We start from the raw sequence: 11,838 nt of genomic DNA on the forward strand, positions 1-11,838 counted from the left end.
ACATCGTTTTTAGCATAACATAAAATGGATAAAGTATCAAAGCTCCCCTAGCATTTTATAAGTACTCATCAATTGAACACCAAAGAGTCCTCAAGATACTATAGAGTAAAAGAGATTTACGGATCTAGTTGATTTAACACACAAGGAATATTCTAGTATGAGAATAAGTTAAGGGACACTCGCGGTTGATGAAGGGTATCTAATTTATGAGATTTCCAGCTGATCGGTCACACAATTACCACCGAGGGGTTAGCGCACGTAATTTCCGCATGGTGGCGCCTACTAGTACATCACTCTCGCACTTACTTTCATCATTACCAAGTACTTATGAGTAACGAATGCGTGATGCTCATTGCTGCTAACTGTTCAAGCCCAACAAATCAAGCGGACTTTATCGAGCAGTAACAAATGATATTTAAAGCAACATGTTGATGTATTTAGTTATTTAGACAACTAATATGTACATCATGAGTACTGAAGATACCGCATTAATTTGTTTAGTTTGTTAGTGATGTACATACATGAAAATCCTCGTTAGACCAAAAGATGTAATGATGAACAAAAAAAAAAAAAAAAAAAAAAAAAAAAAAAGTAAAAGTCGACATGCAGAAAATAAGAATTGAAGACTCGTCTCATCTCTTCTCTCTTCTCTCATCTCTCTATTCTATATAAAGTCGTTCACCCCGATTCAGACAATCTAGCGTCTGCGACCGGCGGCTAACCCGGGAGTGATCCGTGATTGTATTAATATCACAACACGCCCTGGCACCCGAATATATATTATTACCTCTCACTCTCTTTTAGATGCATACAAGTCTCTCACTCACTCATGTACTTATTCACTTACTCATTTATTTATTCTATCACTATCTTTCACCCGACAATAAAGAAACTCAAACTCTTCCATTCTTCATCTCTCTTTTCTACCCGTAAAATTTATGCGATCATCGGATGCACGAATACGCCACATTGTAAGACACGACCTCAGACTAAAATGGATCTCAAGAAACTGAGTTGCGGTCAAATATTCCACCATGTACGAGTATAGAAAAGAGGCGTAGAGAAAATCCACTGGGAAAAGACATTTTTTATAGCAAACCGAGTGCTAAGTCTTAAACTTGGGTGCATTTACCGCCAAAATAATTAAAAAAGTAAAGATTGTAAATAAAAAATTTGTGAGAAATGCGATGGGTTATTGTGAGTGACTTTTCAACAACTTCCACTCACTCGCTTGCTACGCATATTGTTCTATTTATGTAACCATTGTTCATCCATCGTTTGAGATAATTTTAGCGTATAGCAGACAACAGCCAGCTCTTACTCTCTTTTTCTATCTCTCAAACATGTTATATACATCTTCTTCATTAGTTATTTTTTTAACTGAGGTTCTTGTCGCTCATACGCAGCATCTATATCTGTTATCTTTATTTAATTCACCGTAGATAGGAATGCCGCACGCAACACCCAAAGACCGAGTTCTTAAATGTTTTATACACCCGGCCGGCTTCGATCCCTCTTTTCTCATTTGGCATCACAGCCTCAAGCCCCTCTATCACTTATTCTTATTCTTATACATCTTAAAACAATGCACACTCCTCATCTGAGCTATTAGTGATGCCGATTAATTTAGAACTATTGGGTTTCTCAATTAACCAATCAGCGACAACCTCATAACCACTCTTATTTATATTTATTTGTCGATTCTCGATGCTCGATGATTAAATAAAGAGTCAAAAAAAAAAATAAAAAAAAAGTACGTACATTTAATTAAAATTAAAACGACCGCTAAATATCCGGCTACTTGTATATCCGGCACGCGCGTAAATACATAGCAAATTCCACACTCACGTTAGCATTAATGGCTACGATGTGCCGTCGTTATAATCCCATAACTCTTTGTGCGGCCCACGCGTCACGTCCACTTGTCTTCTAGTTACTTGGCTCGAATTCTATCTCTGTGTACATGCATACACATATATATATGTATTTTATATACACATATGTTTATAATATATGTATATGGATGTTTGTTTGCAATATAGAATGAAAATCTACTTGTCGAGGTTCACAAACACCATCTATTCTAATTTAAACGCCACAATGTCGATTATCAAAACAATTAAATAAACACCAGCCTATTCACTACTATTATTGGATTTGCTTTCTATACATTTGTTTAATCGAATCTTTTTTACTGTACCAGATGTATTTCTGTATTTAAATTTATAAATACTATTTGCACTTACATGTCTATTCGATGTTTTAAATTTTAATAATAATTTAATGACGAGGTGTGAGAAACAAAAATATTTTATTTTAAAATGATAATACCTGTCATCAAATTATCATACCCTCAAAAAACGAATTTGTGAAAATGACTTTTTGGCAGTGAATGGTCAATGCAAGTGAAAAGTATATCACTATTTGAATTAGTGACATACTTTTAACTAGTAAGCGGTGAATAGTTACTATTTTCACTATTTCAATTTTAAAAGAGTGCGTCAATGTATACGGAGAAAAAATTTTAATCTTTAAAATTGTAAAGGGAGGAAAATGTTGGCTTGAAACCTACTAATTTTTATTTGCACTGAGAAAAAAAACTGGTTTTCTGAACTATGAAAAACATAGTTCAATGAAGCCTCCACTATTACCCTCAGTTCAGATAACTTATATATAGTTGTAAAATGTACGATGATATCATAGTTGTTTTAATTGTGTTATAGTTCAATGAACAAGGACAATAGCGAACGTAACTAAGTCAAAAATGATATTCTTATTTCAAAAAAATAATCAAGAAAAATCTTTAATTATATTCGTCGATAACTTAAATGATGCTAAATTCATGAAATTATAATCGCAAAATTGCTGAAACATTTGTGATTCTGCAGAAGTATAAGTTCTGAGAAATAATATTAAATAGTTAGCACAACAAACAAATGTTAGTTAAAACTACTACTTTCAAATAGTTTCGGGCACTATAATATAGTTCAAAAAACTAGAAATATTAGTTATGAATATTTTTTTATTCCCATTCCTTTCTAGTTACCACAGCCATGCACTTTTCTCTCAGTATATTGAAATCGAATTGTTTTAAATTGTTTTGAATCATTTCTACACTGTAAAATAAGTAGTGTTAAAAATGGACTAATTTTAATTTCACCCGGTGTAAAAATGAAATTACAGTGAAGAAGCGTAATTTGGCGGTGTTAAGATACCGGTGTAAAACCGGGGTAACTGGTGTAAAAGCGAAGTAATATCGGTGTAAAAGCGGGGTAAACTGCTTCCGCTCGGAGTATTAACTTTAAAGATTATAAAACACAAAATGTCAGCTCTTTATGAAAATAAATAAAAAATATGATCTATTAACAAATATAGTGTTCGAGAAAATAAAAATATTCACAAAGTAAAATATTTTAACATCGGTAAAGAATATCTACACCACCGGTGATGTTATTTCAACACCGGTCTAGAGTATTTACACCGGTGGCAGCATTATTTTTACACCGCTTTCGGTGTTGAAATTTAACACCCCCGATTTTAACACCTACACCGCTTGGACTTACCCCGATGATTTTTTACAGTGTAATCATTTAAATTTTTTTTTCCAATCAGAGTAGGCAATAATTATACAAACTAGTAATTATATTAAGGACAACAATATAAATTAAATACACTTATTCATTTATCAGTTCTTCTCAAGACTATCAAAAGGAACTGGAATAAAAAGTCAAGTAACGATTATACAATTTGTTACGTCCGAATTACGATATTAATTTTAATTACTCTATAGTATTATAAATTTCCACCATGTATTGCAATTTAAATCCACATTTCTCCTGAATTAGATTTCAAAATACTTCTCATAAAATTACAATGATTTGTTGTCGTAACGTTTGTTCCTTAAATATAAAAAATTTTTTCGACATCCTCAAATTTCTCACATACTTCGATTGACAGCCACATAAATAATAGAATCTTTATAAAGAAAATATGAGTAAAACGTAAAACTATGCTCAAGTAATTCAAGAATTAATTTGCAATATAATGGCATATGTAAAGCGAAAACGTTAGGGTAGAACTCTATAATTAAATTATTAGTACGAGTCGTCTGAGCATTTTAGTTTTTATTTTTCTATCTATATACCATATGCTGCATTATTTTATATGTTTTTTACATTTTTTATCTTACAAATATATATGTACACTTCTCAAGTGTCTAAAGCGAATCTCACCCGTGATTATAAGCAAAGAGCTCGCGTGCACGCGTGGCGATGATGAAATTCCAGAGTTTGAGTTCCCTACCATGGGAAGCAAAGAAACAACCCCCAGAGGGTAATTTATACTTGCCATCAGATCATTTGGTTAACCTTTTATACCATTACATTATTGCTCAAAAATTATTTATTCATTTGAATAAAATCTTCTTGTTTTTTGTTTTTTTTTTGCTAATTATTTAATTGATAAAAAATTAAATCCTTTAAAAAAAAAGAACAATAGTTTGATGGGTGAAAAAAATTTTTTTTTAGTAAAAATAGAAAATAAATTTTAACATATATAGATATATATGTATATAGTATATACATATAGTAAGACCGATATGTGGACATAAAGAAGACACGTAAGGCGAATGGATTGACTCGCCATCTCTTGGGTTTCTTCTGGACTTGGATGAACTTTTTTATATATTTGTAATACAAGAAAAATAGAGATAATAAAGTATGTGAGCTTGCGGATAATAAAAAATAATTTTTATTCATTTTATTTATTTTTAATTCTTTTTGCTAAAGAGTTTTGATAGTTATTTTTACCGTAATGCATGTTGAATTTATGACACTTAGAAAAATTTAATATAGAAATAAAAATAATATTAAAAAAAAAAAAAAAAAAAAAAAAACATTTATGTGGCGTTTTAAAATATCTTGAAAATAATTTTAACAAATTTATTGAAGTATATAAAAAAAAAAGGTAAGAAACAAATTTTTTTTAGAATTAAAAAAAAATATATCACAAATCTTTTTCGTACTAGTCGGAAAGACGAGAGTTGACAACGACATTCTCAGCGGTCCAATAAAGAAAAGAGTGCTTCAAGTCCTTTTCGTGCTGTCCTGTTCGTGTCCCTTGAGAACCTGTTCCCGTAGGAAGACCAGATTTATGTGCAAAACTGCCGTTCCAACTCCTCTTACACCCACCGCCTCTTCTTCGCCACTTTACTCTATATCCTCATCGTTCTCTTCTATTCGTCCTCATCCTCATCCGTGTCCTTTTCTTTGCTTGACGATGAGAAAGAGACAGCGAAGTGAGATGGAGATGAACGACGGCGAAACTAACAGACGATCCCTCAGGACGCGGAAATAAACTTGCTTTTGCGATTGGTAGATCTGCATGTCCGTTTTTGTTTCTAGCTTTCGGTCACTTGAGGGCTCAAACTCAAACCTAATAAATAATAAATTTATGAGTTACTTTGAAATAACTCTAGAGACCGGGTTTATAAATTAAAACGAAAATAAATGATAATTTATGATTACTCATGAAGTATCATGAGTATCGGAGCTATTTAACTTCCCGCTAAGAAAATTGAAAATTTTGAAATTTTTATTCATTCTCGAAATGATCGATAGATGGCGAATTAATAAACTTTTTTCTCAAGAGCAGAATTTTCGTTTATGTTAGTGTAACCAATTATGCACAAAAAGAGTAGTGCTTTGTATTTTAATACCCTTTAAGCATGAATTAGTGAAGGTAAGTTGATATTCACTGATTCAAAGTGTAAATCGAACCACTAATTCCAAAAAGTGGTTCAATTGGCACTCTGAATTAGTTAATGTTCACTTATTTCATTAATTCATGTTTAGAGAGTAGTTTTTTGCGTATTTTGACTTTTTATGGGAATACGATTGAAAAATCATCAGAAGTAGTTCGGTTCTACCGCAATACATATCAACTTTTACAACAGTATATGAATAAAACTGTTTAAAAATAAATGTTGTGAAAATGTTTTTGAAATAATGTTACGTCACTTTTAACTAGCGAACTAACCCGGGTCAAACGTAAAACTTGATTCAGGCTCGCTTTGCCTTATTTTCTTTAGAAGTTATCGATTTGCTGAGGATTTTTCGATAAGATCACAACATTTCGGCTGAAATTAAATTTTTTTCGACTTTTTGAACTTTTTTCATCTTAGATTCAACTTATTTGTATTTTTTGGTCTTAGTTTGAACTTATTCGTCTTTACTTCGAGCACGATAGTCATTCACCTTACTTTTGACTTGCTGAACCAAGTCGAAAAAAAGTTATTTATTCGCCTTACTTTCGCCTTAATATATCAAAATTATTTCACCTTAGTTTTGACTTTTTCGCCTTATAATTTAAGTCGAATAAGTCTACATCAAGTCAGTTTCGACATCATTTAGACTTTTTCGCCTTACATTTCAAGTCGAATGAGTCTAAACCAAGTAAATTTCGACTTGATTTAAACTTTTTCGTATTAAATCGTAACTAAGTAAGCCAGTTAAGTCTAAACCAAGGTGAAAACTCAATGTATTTCATATCTCCATAAAAAAAAGTCGAGTTTACCTTGTGAAAAATGGCTCCAAATTTCGACTTGGTAAACTAAGTCTAAATCAAGTTCTATTTTTGACCCGGGAATACACTGTAAAAAGGTCAATGTTAAAAATGGACTCAATTTAACACCTCGCAGTGTTAAAATGAAATAACATCGGTTAGGCAGTGTAATTTGGTGGTGTTAAATTGGTGTAATGTTAAAATTACCGAATTTGGCCATAATTTATTAATTATCTATCAATGTTAAAATGATACGTCAATCATTGACAGACATTTGTATTAAAAATTATGAAATTTAATTAATACGACTCTCGGCAGTAAAAAATAAAAAAAAAATAAAATTGAAATTAAATAAATGAATTATTTAATTTTAAATATTTTACACTCGTCTTGAAATTGATCTCATCCACTTACTTGCTACAGTGGAAGCTTTAATGTTCATGAAAGCATAATGCTGTCGTAACGGAGGCGTAGTTGCTTTGCGGCTTGAATTTATTCGTTCAGAGTAAAATTGTGATGTGAGTGTTGAAGAAGAGGAAGAGGTGAATGAGAGGATAGAGAGAGGGAACAAGAAAAGAGTGGATGAAAATTTAAGCAAAAGAAAGTATAAGAGACACAGATGAAAAAAAGATTTAGATAAAATGAATGTATATAAATATATATGTATATAAATTGTATATGCAGCGAGCTTTCGAGAAGAACATACGCGGATTTTAGTGTATAGGATGAAGTGGATATAATCTAAGGTACAACACACACGAGTTAGGTTTGAAATTCGTTGGTTACTCATGAACACGATTTCTACCTTAAAACTTGTCAATGATTCAGTAGCTTACTTTAACCGCAAATTGTCTTTGTTATATTTATTTTTTCGTCTCATACTTAAACTTAACCTCCGCTTTAAGTAAATTTAAATATAAATTTATATCATGGACTAAAATAAATTTAATTGTATACTCGAGTCAAAAAACAATTTCGGATTTAAGTCTGAAAATTCTCGGTGAGGTTTTTGCAGATCAATTTAGAATTTTAAGATTGACAACAGTATAGTAAGTTATCCCAGTTTAGCCCTCGAAGTAGTAGTTACGATCCATTTTACCACTTTGAGGACTAAGCTGGAATAACATAATCTGAATTAGAGCCTCAAAATACTCAAAATATACAGGAATAATTTTATCGACATTTGAACCTCAAAAGTCTCATTCGTAAATTTTCTCCCCTCCCTTTTCTATCTAAAATTTTTAAAAGTCCGAAATTAACTTTTCATTTTTGAGGATTTTGAGGTCTTACTTATAATTAAAAATCGATAAATTATTCGCATTTAGACATCATAATTCTTATTGAGGGTTTTGAGTACTAAAATAGAGTTACTTTCTGGGCGGCAATTTAAACATCAAAGAAATTGAGGCTTTCAAGGACTAAATTAGAATTTGGTTTTTGAGTCAGGTACACATAAAAAAAAAAGATTTCTTGACACAAAAAATTTTTATTCACCCCATGAAATATTTTGTATTATGCATTGAAAACAAGAATTTTTTTGAGGTTAGGGATGGCAAAATAGTATATATGCGGCTTATATCTTTAATATTGTCGTATGTATGCTATTTTGCCAGGATATATTCTCGTATATATTTTTCCGTGTCGGCCAAGAAATTTTTTTTAGTCCTAAGATAATTTTTGCCTTCATTTCATAATGCAGAATATTTCTTGAACCAAAAAATCCGTTTTTTGTGCACAGAAAAAAAAAAATTCTGGGCGTGAAAAATTTTGACCCGCCTCAAGAAAATTTTCACTCGTCTTCAGAAAATTTTTGCAATATAAATTGAAACCAAAATTTTTTTTGGGATAAGAAAAAATGTTTTGGGGCGATAAAGAATTTCCCGCATCAAGAAAAGTGTTTTCGAGTCCCAAGAAAATTTTTGTGAGCAATTCATAATGCAAAATATTTTTTGCGCCAAAAAATCCTTATTCTCTGTGTGCAATTATTTTTAAATATATTTATCATAATAATAAAAGAAAAAATATAACAATATATTTTTACTTACATTTATTCAAATCTCAAAATATCCTCCTATTACATCTATACTCCTAATTAAATTTGTATTCCCAGTATATCTCTTCTCAATGATATTCAGACTTAAATAAAATCCTCATAAATATAAGCAATGAGAATAAATAAATATGTCAAGAAATAATAATAGTTTAGTGTCAAAATTTTAAATATCATTTTTAACAACATTTATTTCTTTCTTAAAAAATTAAAAAAAATTTCAAGTATGTATTTCAAGAATTAATTTTCATTCTCAAATTTTTTTTCCATTAAATTAAAGAAAAAAAAAAAAATTAATTATTCTGTGCATTACTTTAAGGTGAACTTTTTTTTAATTACAAAATAGGAAACCAATTAATTAATTAATTTAATTTGAATTTGTAATTAAATGACATACAGAATTTTTTTTAAAAATTAGTTATAACAAATTTTTTCTTCACTTCATTTTTATAAAATATTAAATAAAAGGGGATTATAAAAATCCAGGAGCTAAAAATATGGACATTAATGTAAAAAATGAATTTTTAAATAATTGTGGCTGTTTATTCAAATTCCACGCACGTGCGTGACACTTGAGATACATTTAGAGTGAGTATTTTATAACTATACGTTGTAACGAGGCTTTCACATATAAAAAAAAATTACATATAAACATTCATATATATATATATATATAGAATTTTTTTAATCAAATTTAAAATGTGTACTCGTTGCGCTCGGTTTGTCACCGTCGATTTGAAAGTAAGGGAGAATCTCATTTAATGGGCGGATACGGGTGTCGTACTCATGCACATCACGGCAAGAAATTGGAACAAAATTATTGGGTGGGAATGATGCTAATGACAATTACTTAAATATACATGAATTTGTCAAATAAAATTATTTAAGGGGATCCGGTGGTCTAGAAATTTTGAAAAATCGATGTTTTTTTTTTTTGCATATTTCAAAAGTATAGTATTTTAAAAATATACTGTGAAAATGTGGTGATGATATTCCCAGTATTTCATGTTCTAAAAGCAATTTAGCAGGCCAGCCAAGTAAGTGATTTTTGTTCTATTGTGCGGTGGAAAATATCTACTTCGGTTTTAATACCTAAGTTATAATAATGATAAACAAGTCAACATATAATGAAAAACAAGAAAACTGAAGAAGTACACAAGAAAAAAATATAGTGCTGGAATAGCTGATTAATTGTAAGTATATGTTCAAATCTAGTTTTCTTCAGAATTTCTTTAACTAAAACTTTAAACGCGTTTATCTCGAAACTACTTTTTTCTGCCTGGCGTAGGGAAAAAAAAATATGCGGTCGATTGCTTTCAAATTTAAATATGTTATTTAATACACTAACAGCTATCGCTGGAACTAGAGTAAAATTTTTGCGATGAATATTTCTATTTTTTAACATGCAAAATGTTAAGAAAAAAAATGCAATTTTTGGACAACAAATTTCAACAAAGTGCCAGTTCTTCTAAAAAAAAATTTTTTTTTTATTCTAGTTCCAGCGATAGGTATATTTATACTGATTAAAAATCCATTAAATTTTTTTGTTTCAGACCCATAGAAGAGCTGAATTTTTCTACGCCGCCCGGGTCCTTTTTTTAAAGGAGCTGACTTCAACGCCATCTTTTAAATATTAAAAATAATTTTTTTTCTTAGCTATAAGGATTTTTGTATATTTCAATAACAATAAAATAATCCCTCAAAATTTAAAAAGGTTTGATTTTTATTAACATATAAAAAAAAAATTTCAAAGTCATGAAATTGTCAGCCTCTAGACCACCGGGTCCCCTTAAATTAAAAAATACATATTTATCCTACAAATAATAAATATAACCAAGAGCCGGAATAATTGTCTGGATTTTAATAAAATATAAAAAAATTTTTTCACGTAAACTTTTTTTGGTGAACAATGAATTTAAAGGTATTGTATTTTTGTATTGTATTGACTTATATGTTTTTTATTTTTTCATTTTTTTTTTTTTTGTTTTTAATTTATATACTTTTATTGAGGAACAATATACAATCGAATTGAGTAAAATAGCATTTATAACGTAATGTAAAGAGACTTTTAACGATTCAATACGCGATACCGGTTCCCACGCAATGCGATACCACCACGCGATGGAACATTCGACGATATCGGTACACTATACACTAGCTAACTCTGACGTGTCAACTACGTGATCATACTCTAATGCTTTTTCTGTACATATATACTATATATACTTCACTGGGTATATCAACGGGACACATACATCCAAATTACCATTCTGAATGTCATCATAACTTTTATTTCCAACTTATTCTCGACCTGAATACCGATAAACTTCGATACAGCACTACTATCACGTCGACAATTTCTTATTTATTCATTTCTTACTTTATATTTTAACAACAAGCTAAACTAGAATCTTTATTATTATTATGACTTATGACTTTAAATTATTATTTTATATTTATTATGATAGAACTTTTTTCTACCTTTTAAATTTATACCATTTGATTTATTTATTACTGACGTGATTGAATTATTAATTGATTACTAAATATATCAATCACGTTCGGCAATTAATTAAAACAGAAAAAAATATTTCATTACTTTCATAGAAAAAAAAAGTGGAAAGCAGTTGATTCTGCGGGTCGGTCTTAAAACTTTCCATGTTTTCGAGTGGAGAAAATCTTCATGGAAAATTTTACATTTTTTATCTTTTTGAGCTCAAAATTACTATTTTTGTATGTAAGATAACTCTTAATTTGAATCAGTGAGAAATCTACTGGCTCATTCAGTAAGTAAAAAAGTCACTGGTGAATCAGTGAGATTCAAAGTTGCTCACTGGTAAAGCAGTGATTATTGGGTTCACTGATTCAAACGAGAGCGAAATTTGAGTACCTAGAGTTCGTCAACAACAGCGACCTATGGTTAGTTACCCGGTTCAAAAATAAAACTTGATTTAGACTTGGTTTACCAAGACGAAATTTGGAGCCGTTTTTCACAAGACAAATTCGACTTTTTTTTATGGAGATATGAAGTACATTGAGTTTTCGCCTTGGTTTAGACTTAACTGGCTTACTTAGTCACGATTTAAGACGAAAAAGTTTAAATCAAGTCGAAATTTACTTGGTTTAGACTCATTCGACTTGAAATGTAAGGCGAAAAAGTCTAAATGATGTCGAAACTGACTTGATGTAGACTTATTCGACTTAAATTATAAGGCGAAGAAGTCAAA

This window comes from Microplitis demolitor, chromosome 7 (genome assembly GCF_026212275.2).
Source record: "Microplitis demolitor isolate Queensland-Clemson2020A chromosome 7, iyMicDemo2.1a, whole genome shotgun sequence".
NCBI classification, from domain to species: domain Eukaryota; kingdom Metazoa; phylum Arthropoda; class Insecta; order Hymenoptera; family Braconidae; genus Microplitis; species Microplitis demolitor.